At 41.0% G+C, this 16,038-nt stretch overlaps 1 protein-coding gene across 8 annotated transcripts in view; it reads left to right on the top strand.

Annotated features, from left to right (window-relative positions):
- Positions 1-8,706: 8,706 nt before the first annotated feature.
- The window catches only part of TPX2 (TPX2 microtubule nucleation factor), a 60,744-nt gene continuing 53,412 nt past the window's right edge, over positions 8,707-16,038 (top strand). For 5 of the 8 annotated variants that reach the window (XM_032605969.1, XM_032605970.1, XM_032605968.1 and 2 more), the window contains exons 1-2: positions 8,707-8,818; positions 12,533-12,647. The gene's annotated coding sequence lies outside the window, so the exon portion shown is untranslated. Of the gene's footprint in view, positions 9,042-12,532; positions 12,648-16,038 lie in introns of all 8 variants that reach the window. The other 3 variants (XM_032605965.1, XM_032605967.1, XR_004345877.1) reach the window with 3 other exon arrangements.

Below are 16,038 nucleotides of genomic sequence, written 5' to 3'. Positions count from 1 at the left end.
TTACATGCAACATATAGTAGAAAGAATTATGCCAGGATGCAAAAAGGTGGTTATTGCTACATAATCAAATTATGGATGATTTTATTTTCCTTTTTATAATTTCTATATTATCTAAACATGACTTTTTTTTTAATTGGAAAGCATTGTTTAAAAAACACATTTGCTGAGATTTAGATGATGAGGAGATGCTTATGGTGTAATATGAAGTGAAAATAAAAGTATACAAAATTATATGTGTGACATGATCTCAACTCTAAATACCATGTGTAGGAAAAAAGGCTGGGAAATCAATATGATAAAGACAAAAGAAAAATGGAGAAAGGCCTTGTGCAGATGCTAAAGAGGAATGGAAATAGAGCGGTCAATAAACCAGAGATTGAGGTAGATGCTCAACCTCACTAGTTATCAGGAAAAATGCAGATTAAAACCTCAGTGAGATATCATTTCACACCCACCAGATAGGCAAAAATGAGAAAATCTGCCTTTTTTTGGTAGATGATTATTCAGCAGTCAGTTGTGATTTTGGCGTTTTCGTGAGAGGAGGTGAGCTCAAGTCCTTCTACTCTGCTGACGGCACTACTGCCTCGCCAACAATTCCCTCACCTCGGCCAAGAAAATTTGATAAAATCAAGTGTGATTCAAGAATATGGAATAACTTTGGAAAAAATTGTATTGTTACCAAGTAGAATTGAAGATGCCTACAACCTATGACCCAGCAATTCTATTTTTTGATATATGCTCTAAAATAACTCTTAACACGTGTGAGATGCAGGTATAAGGATGTTTATAGCAATACTACTTCTTTTAGCAAAAATATGGAAACTACCCAACTGTTAATTATAGCAAATGATTAACCAAATAGTAGTATGTTTTTACATAGTAATATGACACAGTGAAAAAATAAGCAGATTTAGCTATACACAGCTTGAAAGAATCTTAGAAACACATTGCATGAAAAACATTGCGAAAGAATAATGCAGTATGATTCCATTTATATATAGTTTGAAAACAGGCAAAATTAATTTGCACACTGTGTAGGGTTTGTGGTAGCCAGCCACCTCCAAGAAGGCCCCCAAAGATCCCTGCCTCCTGGTATTCACACCTTTGTGTAGTCCCCTCTCACAATGTTCTGTGTGATTGATAACAAATGGCAGAGATGATGGCATGCCTCTCTTTCTCTCTCTCTCTTCTATCTCTCTGTCTCATCACTCACTCTGGAAGTAGCTAGCTGCCATGTTGTGAACAGCCATGGAGAGTAACAGTATGGAGAGGCCCATGTGTAATGAGAAACTAGATCTTCCCGCCCCACCGAGCCTTCAGATGACTCAGCCAACGGTTGACTACAAACCTTATTTGAGACCCTGAGCCAGAACCACTCTCTTAAACTGAATTCCTGACCCTCAGAAACTGTATGAGATAATAATGCTTGTCATGGTAAGCTGCTAAGTTTGGAGGTAATGTGTTCTGCATCAATAAGTAGATAATTCATACAGGGAAATATACCTATGTGGTAAAATTATAAAGAAGTATAAGGGAATAATCAACACAACATTCAAGACAGCCATTGCACCTTCACAGGGGAGGGTACAGGATGAACCAGGGAACAGGATAAAGTTGGGAGCTTGAAAGAGAATAGAAATGTTCTTCTTATTAAATTAAATCGTATGTATGTGTACAGAATGTGTTGCCTTACTATTCTTTATACCTTTCATTCATTTTACATATACATATATTTATATTTGTATCTACTCAATATCTAATAAAATCAGTTTATTAGATTTAAAAAACTAGAAGGAAATACACTTAAATGCGAAGAGTGGAGAGGTTGCTTCTAAAGGCTAGGTTATAGTTATTTTTTTGGTTCTTTATTATTTTCTATATTTGCTAAATATTACAAAAAAGTAGGCAATACTTTTGAAATGAAAAATTTTTAAATATATAAACACACACATATGTAAAATACAAAAAGGCATGCGTTTATAGATATAGATATATGAGGGTTTGTATTTGCATTAAAAGCCTTTGAAAGATTCACACTCATTTTTTAACACTAATTTTTAAACTGAGGAGTGGGATTGACAATGGGGTAGGGTGGGAGGCTTAGGGCATTTTTACTTTTTACTTCATAAATATTTATAAACTCATATGGATCTGGCTGCAAATCTTAACTCTGCTGTGTGACCTTGAGTAAGTTATGTCACCTCTTTTTTTTTTTTTCTTGCTGTACGCGGGCCTCTCACTGTTGTGGCCTCTCCCGTTGCGGAGCACAGGCTCCGGGTGCGCAGGCTCAGTGGCCATGGCTCACGGGCCTAGCCACTCCACAGCATGTGGGATCTTCCCGGACCGGGGCACGAACCCACGTGCCCTGCATCGGCAGGTAGACTCTCAACCACTGCGCCACCAGGGAAGCCCTATGGCACCTCTTTTGAGCCTCGGCTTTTTTCATCTGGAAATTGAAAATAATAGCACCTACCTGGTAAGGGTGTTGCAATGATTAAATAAAGTAATAAATATACGGCACCTAACATATATTCTCACTCTGTCATAAGCGTGTATAATATTTGTAATTTAAAAACTTTTTTAACATAGAAAAGTCTCCCATATTAAATCCCATATTAAAGTAGTTTGACCTAGGCCAGGGCCCACTGCAAATGGAGAGGATGGAATTTCAAGTGATTCCCCTCTTCCAACTCCCAGAAGAAGACAAAGGCACTCCTTGAGTCTGGCTACCACTTACCTTACATGAGCTTATTGAAAAAACACCCTGCATCAGTAGTTCCTCTCTATCCCCCCAACCCCCAGCCCCTGGCAACCACTAATCTAATTTCTGTCTCTATGGATTTGCCTATTCTGGAAATTTCATATGAATGGAATCATACAATATTTGTCCTTTTGAGTCTGGCTTCTTTCACTTAGTATAATGTTTCAGGTTCACCTACGTTGTATGTATCGGTATTTTATTCCTTGTATTAAAGAATACTATTCCATTGTATGGATTTACCACATTTTATCTACTCATCAGTTGGTGGATACTTGGGTTGTTTTCTATAATTCATCGCTTTTAATCACTGTGTGCTAAGGTGTCTGTAATCCTTCCTCCAAAATGGATTACACATCAGCTAGGAAGGAAGAGACCAGGACACCCACAGAGATCCCTGTGTTTGGTTGGAGGGGAACTGCAGAAGACAGATCTTTTTGATGACTGTCACCAATGGCTCACACTTGCAACCTTCTCCAGGGGGTGTCCTTAGGTGATCACAGCCACCTTGCCTGGAGGTGTCTGAGGGTTACGTCGCTACCCAGAGCCAGTGACCAGCTGTTGTCTGTTCTCCATGAAGCAGGAGGTCTCCAGTGAGCTGGAAGGCAGGTCCAGATTTCTGGCCTGGTGACCACAGGTTGGATGGTGGAGGGAGTGACAGACACGGAGTGAAGAAGATTTGGAAGGGGCAGGAGTAGACGTTGGGTCTTTCCCTCTCACTTTTTAAATATAGAGCTTGTCTCCCCCTCCTCTCTCCTTTGCAGACTCCTCTCCCCTTCTATAATAAGAAATAATAAATTCAAAGCACACAAGTAACACGTGGATATATTCTTTTAAAAAAATTAAAGATAAAGATCCAATTATCTATCCTTTCTGTCCACGAGTCCTGTTTAGCTCCTTCCCTCTGAAGTTCCCACTCTTGTCAGGTTGTTGTGAATTCTTCCATACCTTTCTCTCTATATACACATCCATGTTTAGGAGAGGTAATATAGGGCAGTGGTTAAGGGTTTGGCCTCTAGAGCTGGCCTACTTGGGTTCAAATCTTGGCTCTGTTGCATACAAACTATGTGACCTTGGAGAAGTTTTCTAACCACTCTGAGTCTCAACTTCCTCAATCTATAAAATGGATATATAACATTACCTACCTCACAGGGTTATTGTCAGGATGAAATGAGTTAACTATGTGCACGGTACTCCAAACAGTGCCTGGCCTGTGGTAAGTGCCAGGTAAGTGCTAGCTGTTAATACTTAATCACACCCATGGGAAAAGTGGTACACTGTTTTGCATATTTTTAAAAAACATTATGATCAACTATACTTCAGTAAGAAAATATAGTTCTTAAAGTTCAGAAAAAAAAAACCCATAATGGTTTCATAATGAAAAAAACCACCCATAATCAATCAGCACTTTGTGTTTTAACTCCAGAATGTGTCTCAAACATTATCTCCATATCAGTCCAGATCTATCAAACTCGTTTTTTTTTAAAAATTTATTTATTTATCTTTGGCTGCATTGGGTCTTCGTTGCTGTGTGCAGGCTTTTCTCTAGTTGCGGTGAATGGGGGCTACTCTTCGTTGCGGTGCGCGGGCTTCTCATTGTGGTGGCTTCTCTTGTTGTGGATCATGGGCTCTAGGCGCGCAGGCTTTGGTAGTTGTGGTGCACAGGCTTAGTTGCTCATGGCATGTGGGAACTTCCCGGACCATGGCTTGAACACGTGTCCCCTGTATTGGCAGGTGGATTCTTCACCACCGCGCCACCAGGGAAGCCCCCAAACTCTTTTTGAACTGATGCTTAGTATTCCATCCCATAGACAGTTTATTGAACAACCCCCCTCTACTAATGGACCATTAGGTGGTTTCCAATTTTTCACAACTACAACGCAGCAGCCTACTAATTGATTTCCCTATTTCCACTCTTGTTCCCCTTCCCCCTGTTTTCAGCACAGCAGCCAGAGTTATCCCGTTAAAAGTAGAGAGTAAATCAATGCTCAAAACCCTCCCGGGACTCCCACCTCATTCAGAGTAAAAATCAGCTTCCTTACTAAGGCCCAGTTGGTCTGCATCCTGCCCCAGAATATCTCTGGCCTCATCTTCTGATACTCTCCTCCTTGTCCATTTGATCCAGTCACCCTGACTTCCTAGCTATTTCTAAAACATGCCTCTCTGCTCCTGCCTTTGCACTTGCTGTTCCCTCTGCCTGGAACATTCTTCCTTCAGATATCTGCATGGCTTACTCCTTCACCTCCTTCAGGTCTTTGTTCAAACGTCCCTGAGCTACCCTATTTATAATTGCAAACCCCTTTCACATGGATAAGGCCAAAAGAGTAATGACTGAGGGACTTCCTTCGTGGTCCAGTGGTAAAGAATCCACCTTCCAATGCAGGGGACGTGGGTTCGATCCCTGATCCGGAAACTAGGATCCCACATGCCACGGGGCAACTAAGCCCGTCCGCCACAACTACCGAGCTCGCGCTCCTCAACGAGAGGGCCTGCATGCCACAAACTACAGAGCCCACGCGCTCTGGAGCTGGCTTGACACAACTAAAGAGAGAAAGACCCGCACGCCACAACTAGAGAGAAGTCCGCACGCAGCAACGAAAGATCCCGCATGCTGCAACTGAGACCCGACACAGCCAAAAAAACAATGAAGAAAATAAATAAATAAATATACAAAATAAACCAACAAAAGAGTAATGACTAAAATTGTGGTTAGGGTCTACCAGATATGTCTGCGCTTCCTTCCAGGTCTAAAATTCTGCTTTGGTGATTTCAGACCTTGAAGTCTCCCATTCGTAAATAATGGGAACTTGAGACCCAGCCTACACTACAATGGATGCAGAAGGAATGACAAGAGAGGAATCTTTTGGGCCAGGCTTATTACCTCTTGTTAATCTGGAAGGACTTGGGAAGATCTTGCACACATCCTGGCCTCCTGGCATTGCCTCATACACTCATCCACTCACCGAGCACTTTCTGCCTATCAGGCCCTGGACACAGCACAGCTTTGATACCCCTTCCCTCCTAATATAAAGCAAGTACCTTTACCTCCACCCCTACCAGTGGCCCTGCATGTACCTTGAGGTCGGTGGGCAGCCACAGCCTAGGCAGACCCTGCCCTTCCTTTGTCCCTGTCCAGTCCTCCCTTCCTCCGCTTCTTGTCATGGCTTTGCATTTATCATCTCTTATTATGAGATATTATTTACTTATTTATTTATTCACCTTGTTTAGTGTCTGTCTTCTCCAGTAGAATGTCAGCTCCCTGAAGACAGAGATTTTGTCTGTCTTTTCACTGCTATATCCCCACATTTAGTACAGCGACTGGCGCATTGTAGGTGCTCAGTAAATGCTGCAGTGACTGTGCCTCTGTTTCTCTGTGTGAAAGTTGATAAGTGTGTCTCTTGGAACTAAACCTAGAAATAGAAGTGCTAGGTTACAGGGCACACACGTTTGACATTTTAAGTACGTGTTGCCAAGTTGCCCTTTAAAGCAGCTGAACCCATCCTTTTCCCCAACCTTCTGAGTTACCTTGTAAATCTTTGATACCATCAAACTTTTAATTTTGGTCAGTTTGATAGGTGAAAAATGGTACTTCTTTAAATTAAGTTTAATTTAAAGTAATGGTACTTCTTTAAATTAAGTTTAAAATTTAATTTCAGTATTACTACTGAGGCCAAGCACCTTTTCATGTCTTTAATGGCCAGTTTTGTTTCTTCTTCTAAGAATTGCCTATTTTCCCCATTTTTTCCCCCTATTGAGCTTTTGTCCTTTTCTCACTGATTCTTAGGAGTTTTTGTTGTTGTTGTTTACATTTTAGGTTCTAATACTTTGTTACATGTGTTGGAAATATTTTATCCTTCAGTTTTATTTGTTTTTCTTTTGTCAAACAGAATTTTAAAATTTTGGTTTGGTCAGTCTTTTCCTTTACGTCTTAGTTTTCCCCTTATGTCTTACGTAAAAATTTCCTACACGATGTCATAAACATATATTTTAACTTAAAAATTTTAATTTAAAAAAGTCTATTCATTTTGGCTGCACTGGGTCTTAGTCGCGGCACGCGGGAACTTCATTGTGGCATGCAGAATCCTCAATTGTGGCATGTGGGATCTCCCAGTTGCGGCATGTGGGCTCATAGTTGTGGCATGCAGGTTCCTTAGTCGCGGCATGCATTTGGGACCTAGTTCCCTGACCAGGGATGAAACCCTGGCCCCCTGCATTGGGAGCGTGGAGTCCTACCCACTGGACCACCAGGGAAGTCCCTAAAATTTTTAATTTTTAAATATCTTTAGGGTTTTAATTCATCTGAAATTTGTTTTTGTAAATGGTGTTGGATAAAAATCTAACATAATATTTTCCCCAAACGAAAAGCAAATGTCCTAACTCCATTATTTGTTTCCATCTGATTTGAAATTCTACTCAGCATTTACTAAATTCTGATATACATGCCTGTGTCTGAACTCTTAAATTCTTCTACTGATCTTTTGTTGTTAAAAAAATTTTCTGTGCCAATACCCTGCTTAAAAAAATTGTGGAAAATTTCAAATGCATATATGTATGTGTATGTATATATGTATATTGAACCTGTCACTCAGTTTTAGCAATTATCAATTTGTGGTGAATCTTGTTTCATCTATACTTCCATCTACTTCCCTTCCTGGCATATTCCAGATTATTTTGAAGCAAATTCTAGAGTCATTTCATCCTCATCATTTCCATGTGTATCTCTAAAAATAAGGAATATTGAAAAACAAAGACAAACAAAAAGACCCAACTCTTGCTCTTTTTTTTTGTTTGTTTGTTTTTGTTTTTTCTATTTATTTTTTGAAGATACTAGATCTTTTGTCCTGTAGAGTTTTCTCGTCTGGATTTTGCTGATTGTATCCCCATAGACTCAACTGACGATACTTTTTAAGTTACTATAATTTCGTAGTACGTTAATATTTGTGAGATCTGTTATGGCGATTGCCCCCTATTATTTTTCAAAATTCAGATGCCACTTCTTGTGCTTTTTTCCTTCCATGTGAATTTTAAAATCAACTTGGCAAATTCCATGACAAACCTATTGCGATTTTCATCGGAATTGCCTTGAACTTTTAATATGGAGAATTTACAATATTAGATCTCCCCATCCATTAATAAGGTCTATAGCTTATTTAATTATTTTTATAGTTATTCAACGAAGTTTTAAATTTTCCCGTAAAGGTCTTAGGCTTATTTTTAAAAACTTTGTTGCCTTTTTCGTTATTATGAACGTTGATCTTTTTGTTCTTGTTGTTGCTATTATCTTCTAATTGACTATTGATGATATATAGGATCAGACGTTCTTAACTCAAATCCCATCTCCTCTACTTAAAAAATGTGATCTTAGATAAATTTACTCAACTTCTGTGAGCATTTGTTTTCTCTTCTACAATACGAGGGTAATAGAGCCAAGGATGCAGACGGCATTAAAAGTGAAAGACCAAACCTCCAAAAAGCCGCCGGCTTTAGCCAGTAATATTGGGGCGTGGACTGGATAAAGAGTTTGAGAGACTCCTTCACGATTGGCAGAGAATCTGGGGGCGAGACTATGTTGCTTGCAGGGGACTCGATGTTAAAACGAAGTGAATTCCTAAGAATAATCAAAGGCACGATGCACAACTACAGGGAGAATTATAAACTAATGAAGAATTTCCTTCCGTTAAAGTTTTGGGGAAGTTCAGGACGCGCGCCTGTTACCTAAATAGACTCCCTCTCTCTTCGGTGGGTAGTACCACCTTTCCCAAACAGTGTGTAGCCGACCTTTCTGGGCCTTGTGGTAATTTCCTCTTTCGAGTTGTTGCAGCCGGCTCGCGCAGTCGCACTACATTTCCCAGGAGTCTCCGGGGCCGGTTGTTTTCTTGTCCCTCATCCTGACTTCCGGCCTCCCTACGATCTCTAGGGCCAATCGGAAGGCTGGGATAGCTGGTTCCCGGCACTCTGATTGGTGCGTTTGACTGGAGAGTCTGGGTTCAAATTTTCAACGGTACTGAATGAGTCCCGCGGCGGGTCTTCCTGGCGGTCGGTTGTCAGCGCTGAGGCGAGGTGAGCCGAGGGGAGAAAAGGGGAGCAGCTGGGGCGCCGGGCAGCCTTCTCCCTGATTTCCAAGTGGCTGGAGGTCTCCTCCTCCTCGAGGGCTCAGCTTCTGGGACGGTGTGCTGCTGGGGCGCCGACCTGACCCGCAGAGCAGGAGCCGGGCTTCCGCCCACCCTTCCCTTCATGACAGGATTTCCCCGGCCGGACCGGGACTAGCGGGCTGTGTCTACAGGTAGAGGCGGAGGCCGGCGTGGGAAATAGGTGGAAGGAGGAGTTGGGGGAGGCTGTGGGCTAAGGATAACGGTAACGACAATTATATTATTACCCAGCACACATGAAATAAGCGTTTACCGGACCAAGCACTCTGCGTTTTCTCATTTAATTTTCGCCCCAATCCAGTGAAGTCGGTGCTAGTCTTAGCCCTCCTTTATGGGAGGGAAACTGAAGCCCGTAATCTAGATACATTTCTCGAAATGGGTGATACAGCAGTCCCACCAGCCCTCAAGACGTGTGGCATTTGGTGGAGGAAAAAGATGTGGCCACAAACAACTACATTTCAAAACTGTTGTGCAAGATAGAAAGGTAAATGAGGTGAGAACAAAATTGAGGACAAGTTTAATTCCACTTGGAGTTGTCTTTCTATTTGGGGATTTAAAATTCATTCTGTTTTATTCCTATCTGCCCAGCCCTTCCCCTTTGTGTGGTATCACTAGGTATTACTGCTTTTCTAATTTCCTGTCCTAAAACACTTATAGATCGGAGAGGGAAGGAAAAGTGAACCAGGCTGTAATATTGTAGGATTGTTTTTTTCCCTGGTTTCTTGATACATGGTTTCTTTTTCTCACCTACAGTTTCCTAGTACTTAGGTACCAAGGACTTCCTCCCTATCAGTCCTGCTTAGGACAAGACAGCATCTGAGTGCTCTGCTGATTTTGCTTTAAGACCATCACTTGGAGTTCTCCCTGGTTCAGCCTTACCTTGTCTTGACATTCTATGGCCTTTCAATTTGTCTCACTCATCAGATGTCAAAATTCAAACTGTTTGCTGCAATACTAAGGATATTTTTGTGTTGTGGCCTCAGTGTATCACCCTCTGTCAAGCCACCTCTAAATCAAACTTACGTTGTTTTGGAGTTGTACTGTGGGTTTGTCAATTCAGTATTAAGTTGGCACTCTTGGGATCAAAATTATTGTGGCTCCCAGCTCACTTAGCTAATTAATTGACCTTTGAGGTTGTACTGTGTGCTCAGTATTAGATACTGTGTGTATACAGATGAATGGTTTCTGGTATGCTTGAGGCCAAAAGTCTGATTCAAATTGACAAGTGACAATTAGAACAAGACAAGAAAGCATCTGAGTGCTCTATTGTTTTGTATTGTAAGCGCCCTGGCAGTTTAGAGGTGAGGGAGATCAGTGAGGCTTAAAACAGGCAAGGGTGGCTTTGTGAAGCAGGTGGGACAGAAACCGTTCTTGATAAGCAGAGTTTAGTTAGACAGGAACCCGAACAGTCTTGGTGCATGGAAATCACCCATTCAATATCTGTTGAATTGGAAAGACAAGAAGGCATTATCTAAATTGACTACAAAATTTCAGGTATGAAAAACTGGATATATTGAATTAGATTGGTAAATTTGTTTAAACTTTCAAATCATTTAAAGAAAATAGTTATTTTGGCCCACCTTATGCTTAAGTCTGTGTATTCCAGCCTTAATAAAGTTAGTTTATCCTGCAGCTGCAATTAAGCTTCAACAGGAGACAGGATTATGTGGGAAGGTCCTTCATTTCTTGTTCAGGTATCAGGAGAGGTTCAGAATCCACCTATATTATTTCCTATATGTATTTTTTCCTCAGCCTTTCCTGGGTCTCTTCCCTAATTCTTTTTTTTTTTTTTTTTTTTAATATTTGGTTGGGTTTATTTTTGTTTTGGGGTGTGTTGGGTCTTCGTTTCTGTGCGAGGGCTTCCTCTACTTGCGGCGAGCGGGGGCCCCTCTTCATCGCGGTGCGTGGGCCTCTCACTGTCACGGCATCTCTTGTTGTGGAGCACAGGCTCCAGACGCGCAGGCTCAGTAGTTGTGGCTCACGGGCCTAGTTGCTCCGTGGCATGTGAGATCTTCCCAGACCAGGGCTCGAACCCGTGTCCCCTGCATTAGCAGGCAGATTCTCAACCACTGCACCACCAAGGAAGTCCCCTAATTCTTTTTGAATTGCTTGGGAAGAAAGGAGGAGGAGAGATTTAAATGTCCTTTGGCAAACTGAATTTTCTTTGCCATATGGGTAAAGGTAGGAAGCAGAATTTACTACAGGGAGATTGAACAGGCCAATCAATTCTTTTTTTATAAATTTATTTATTTATTTTTGTCTGCGCTGGGTCTTTGTTGCTGCGCACAGGCTTTTCTCTAGTTGCGGAGAGCGGGGGATGACTCTTCGTTGCGGTGCGCTGGCTTCTCATTGTGGTGGCTTCTCTCGTTGCAGAGCACGGGCTCTAGGCGCACGGGCTTCCATAGTTGTGGCTCCTGGGCTCTAGAGTGCAGGCTCAGTAGTTGTGGCGCTCGGGCTTAGTTGCTCCACGGCATGTGGGATCTTCCTGGAACAGGGCTCGAACCCATGTCCCCTGCATTGGCAGGCAGATCCTTAACCGCTGCGTCACCAGGGAACAGGCCAATCAATTCTGTGAATAGATCTGTGTCTGAGACAGATCAGCAGCTAGGGTACTTTGTGAAAAAAGTACAGATAACTGGGAGGGGTTCTGTTTTTGTTTGTTTGCATAGAGAAACTTGATTATGGGGGAAATTAAAGATTAGTGAGAAAGGTATAAAATTGTATGTAGGAGCATACTTTAGAAAATGTTTATAAAATGCTATTTCTACTTTTTAATTAATTTTTTTAAAGCTAAGTTTTAAAAAAATATTTATTATTTATTTATTTTGGCTGTGCTGGGTCTTAGTTGTGGCATGTGGACTTCTTAGGTGTGGCACACATGCGGGATTTAGTTCCAAACCCCAGCCCCCTGCATTGGGAGCGTGGAGTCTTACACACTGGACCACCAGGGAAACCCCTATTTCTACTTTATTAAATTTAAAAGGGTAGTAGAAGTTTTTTCATATTTTGAGTGTGCCTACTCTTTGTCCTGATGTTTGAATAGGATAGAAGTGCGCACTGCAACCCCTTGATGTCAGTGTTCCTAAGTTGCAGGTTTCAGAAAGGTTGCTTTAAAGTGGGAGTATGTAACCACAAAGATACTGGGAAACAGCACATGTACACTAAAAAACTTGAAGAACATTTTTACACTAATGAAACAACAATCTTTTAAGAAGTTTGGCATTTGGGGGGATCCATGCTATTTAGACCTTAGCTCTCAGAAGCACTCTTTGGTTTTAAGAGTGGATATCCTTGGTATTTTATAGCAGCGGTCCCCAACCTTTTTGGCACCAGGGCCTGGTTTTGTGGAAGACAGTTTTTCCACGGACGGGTTTGGACGGGGGTGGGGGGCATGGTTCAGTTGGTAATGCAAGCGACAGGGAGCAGCGACAGGGAGCGGCAAATGAAGTTTCAATCGCTCGCCTGCCGCTCACCTCCTGCTGTGCGGACTGGTACTGGTACATGGCCCGGGGGTTGGGGACCCCAGGTTGGGGGGGTTGGGGTTTTATAGCTCCTTCTGTTCTCTGTTAATCTTTTTTACTACAAAGAACTTGAACCTGTTTCATCACCTTTCTGCTTCTTCCAGGTTCTTGATAAGAAGTACTTGTTAGACTTCAAGATTTCAGGAGAGGTGAAAGAGTATATTGCAACTTTGAGTCAAGCCTGTAGACAGGTGGACTGACAGACGGATTAAACCACAGGTAAAGCTGTATCCACAGTATTACATTAAAAAGGAATAAGGGGGACATTAATATATTAGCTTCAAAATTCTTTAAATAACTAGCTTATCTTTAGAAAGTAACACTTATTTTGGAAGAAAATTTATTTAATATGTAAAAGCAAAAGAAAATAATGTCACCCAATATCCTACCTCTCAGATAAACTATGGCTAGCATTTTGATAGATTTCTTTCCAAATTTTGGAGGGTATCTATATTTGGTTTTAAGAAACGATACTCTAATAACCTTCATTTTTTTTTTCATTTAATAATTAGGTTATGAAAAGGTTTTCATTTCATTAAAATTTTGTATAACATAATTTTAATGGTTATATATTATTCCATTATATCGTTCTACCATAGTATTTTACCCAGTGGAACCATTGGTCAAAAAGAATGCATATATATATATATATATATATATATATATATTTTTTTTTTAGAATGCATATTTTTATTTTCTTAATTTTTAAAATTTATTTATTTATGGCCGTGTGACATGTGAGATCTTAGTTCCCCAACCAGGGATTGAACCCGTGCCTCCTGCATTGGAAGCGCGGAGTCTTAACCGCTGGACTGCCAGGGAAGTCCCAAAGAATGTGTATTTTTAAGACTTTGGTACGTAGCACCAAATTGCTTTATAGGAAAATTGTGCTGATTTACACATCCACCAGCAGTGTATGTTCACACAGGCACAATTTTTTATTTTTAAAATATAGATTCAAGTGGTGCAAAAATCAAAATAATATAAAAAGGTTTATAGTTAAAAACCTTCCAACCCTCTCATTGTCTACCTCACTCCCTGCCACCTCATTGATTATCACTTTTTTAGGGTGTGTGTGTATGTGGGTGTGTCTCTGTCTCCTTTCCAAATCAGATACCTTTTGAGGGATATAAATCTCTACAAGACTGAATGATTGAGATTTGACTAGGATTGTGATCTCCTGTAGCCCCACTGTCAACCCTTACAAACTCTTTCAGCTTCTTACTTTTGGAACATAGAAAACTTTGGTATTAAAAAGATCTGTGTTGTTATTTGGCCTAGAGGTAAATGGCATCTTTGATTTCTATCCAGGTCCTGTTAGTCATGTAAGAGTGGATTATGGTTTATAGAGTTCTGTGGATGAATAAAAAAAGCGGAACTGAATTTGTAATCCTTCAAAAACAGTGATAAGAAACTCACAAGTTTGGAAGGAAAATGGTAGAAAAATGTATTTGCTTGAGATTTCTGGACAGTGATGAATTAGAACAAGTGTCCATGTGTCCTGTGCTGACTTCTAAGTGCTTGGACAGTGAGAGATTGTCACTGGATTTTAAAATGACCCAATTTTGGAAGCTTCATAGATCTGTTTCTGTAAATAGATCCGATTTCATCATAGAAGTTAGCAAACAACTGTGGAAACACAAAGTCCATTAACTTCCTTCAGACTTAGTTTGTGACTTTGATGAACATTTAAAATTGCTGTCTGTATTATGTTGCCATTTACTGTCTCCTGCTAATCCTTATGTACAAGAAAAATGTAGGTGTTTTCTCCCTGGTTAAGATGACAATAACTCAACTCTAACTTGTGGTAGTGTAACAGGATCTCTTATCCCTTGTGAAAATAGGAGAGGGTGTCCCTGGGGAAATGGCACTGCCTGGGATGGGACCATTTTAACTAACTACACTTCTAATGAGATCTTGCCTTACTCTGTTTATTCTATTACATTACCATTTATTTAACTCATGATTTTTCCTCCAATAGAATTAGGCAATACACAGTTCACAAGCTTGTATAGTGAGGTACTTGAGATCATTTATCACACCAAAGTCTTCGTTTTGCTCAGGAGCTGCTAGTCTCTTTCAACCTTACTTAGAATGCAGCCTTTTACAGCTTTCCTCCACCCGCTCTGAACCTGCACCTTTTGATTTACAGAGCTTGTCATGGCTGGATATTTTTGGTTTGATAGTGAAGAGAGACAGGGACCCTTGGAGGTTAATTTCAGATGAATGTGGAAATAGGTTACTTTGCTTCTTTTGCAATCTTCCTTAATTGTGTACTTCCCCCTGTTTGTTTTCCCTTTCCATTTATTTCTTCCCCTAGAAAAAGTCAATATTCATCTTTAGCCTGTAGAACTCTGCAGGTCTGTCTGTATCTTTTATGTATCACTTCCACCAGGAAGCCTTCTCTGACCCTCCTTCATCTACTCCCCCTCTCTGCACTTCCACAGCAAAGATAACCCTGTGTCAAAATTACTGTGAGTTCCTTAAGGGAAAGGATTATATATATCTTTTCAATCTTTGTTTTTTGGAAACAAAAATTAGCCACGTGATGTGATGGATGGCACTTGATAAGCAGTTTTAAAAGGAACCTAACTAGTTCATAACATATGGGAGAAACCTTTACCTGTCTATCATAGGATTATTTGTCAGGAAGAGCTATTTCTTCACTTAGAATGTTTCTAGTTTTGCAAGAGTCTGAAGTTGCGGTGGGTTCAGATAATTTTGAAATGTGAAGCCGATTCTCTTGCTTGGCAGCTTGATTTGTGTGGGGGAATGTAGTTGACGCATGTGCCTTTTTTTTTTTTCAGTGAAACCTGTTGACAGAAATTCAATCTTGATTAAGCGGTGCAGGAAGGCATCCAGTTCCACCTTGCTTGGGGCTCTCATTTAAACAGTTAGCTTTGGCCTTGGCCTGTTCCATTTCCCACTAGTCCTTTAATTTTTTTTTTTTTTTTTTTTTTGCGGTACGCGGGCCTCTCACGGTTGTGGCCTCTCCTGTTGCGGAGCACAGGTTCTGGACACGCAGGCTCAGCAGCCATGGCTCACAGGCCCAGCTGCTCCACGGCATGTGGGATCTTCCCGGACTGGGGCACAAACCCATGTCCCCTGCATTGGCAGGCGGACTCTCAACCACTGCGCCACCAGGGAAGGCCAGTCCTTTAATCTTTGAAGGTTTCACATCCTAATATTTATTATTTGTGGGAGAGGCAGCGTAGTGACGCTAGCATAACCCAGTAGTTACTTTTGGTTTTGTTCATGTACTTGTGCCATCACTCTTTATTGAGGAGAATCAGACTTCTCAATGGATATGTATTTATCTGTTTGTTCCCCTGTTTTGGTGGGGGGGTGGGGGCAAGGGGCTGTATTAGACCAAAAGATAGCTCAAAAGAAGCTTTTTGAAAAAGAGGTCGTTTATTTTTTAATATCTTTATTGGAGTATAATTGCTTTACAATATTATGTTAATTTCTTGTACAACAAAGTGAATCAGCTCTAAGTATACATATATCCCCTTATCCCCTCTCTCTTGAGCCTCCCTCCCACCACCCCTATCCCACCCCTCTAGGTCGTCACAAAGCACCGAGCTGATCTCCCTGTGCTATGGAGCAGCTT

This window comes from Phocoena sinus, chromosome 15 (genome assembly GCF_008692025.1).
Source record: "Phocoena sinus isolate mPhoSin1 chromosome 15, mPhoSin1.pri, whole genome shotgun sequence".
Lineage (NCBI taxonomy): Eukaryota > Metazoa > Chordata > Mammalia > Artiodactyla > Phocoenidae > Phocoena > Phocoena sinus.
This window is presented reverse-complemented; position numbering and strand designations above follow the sequence as displayed.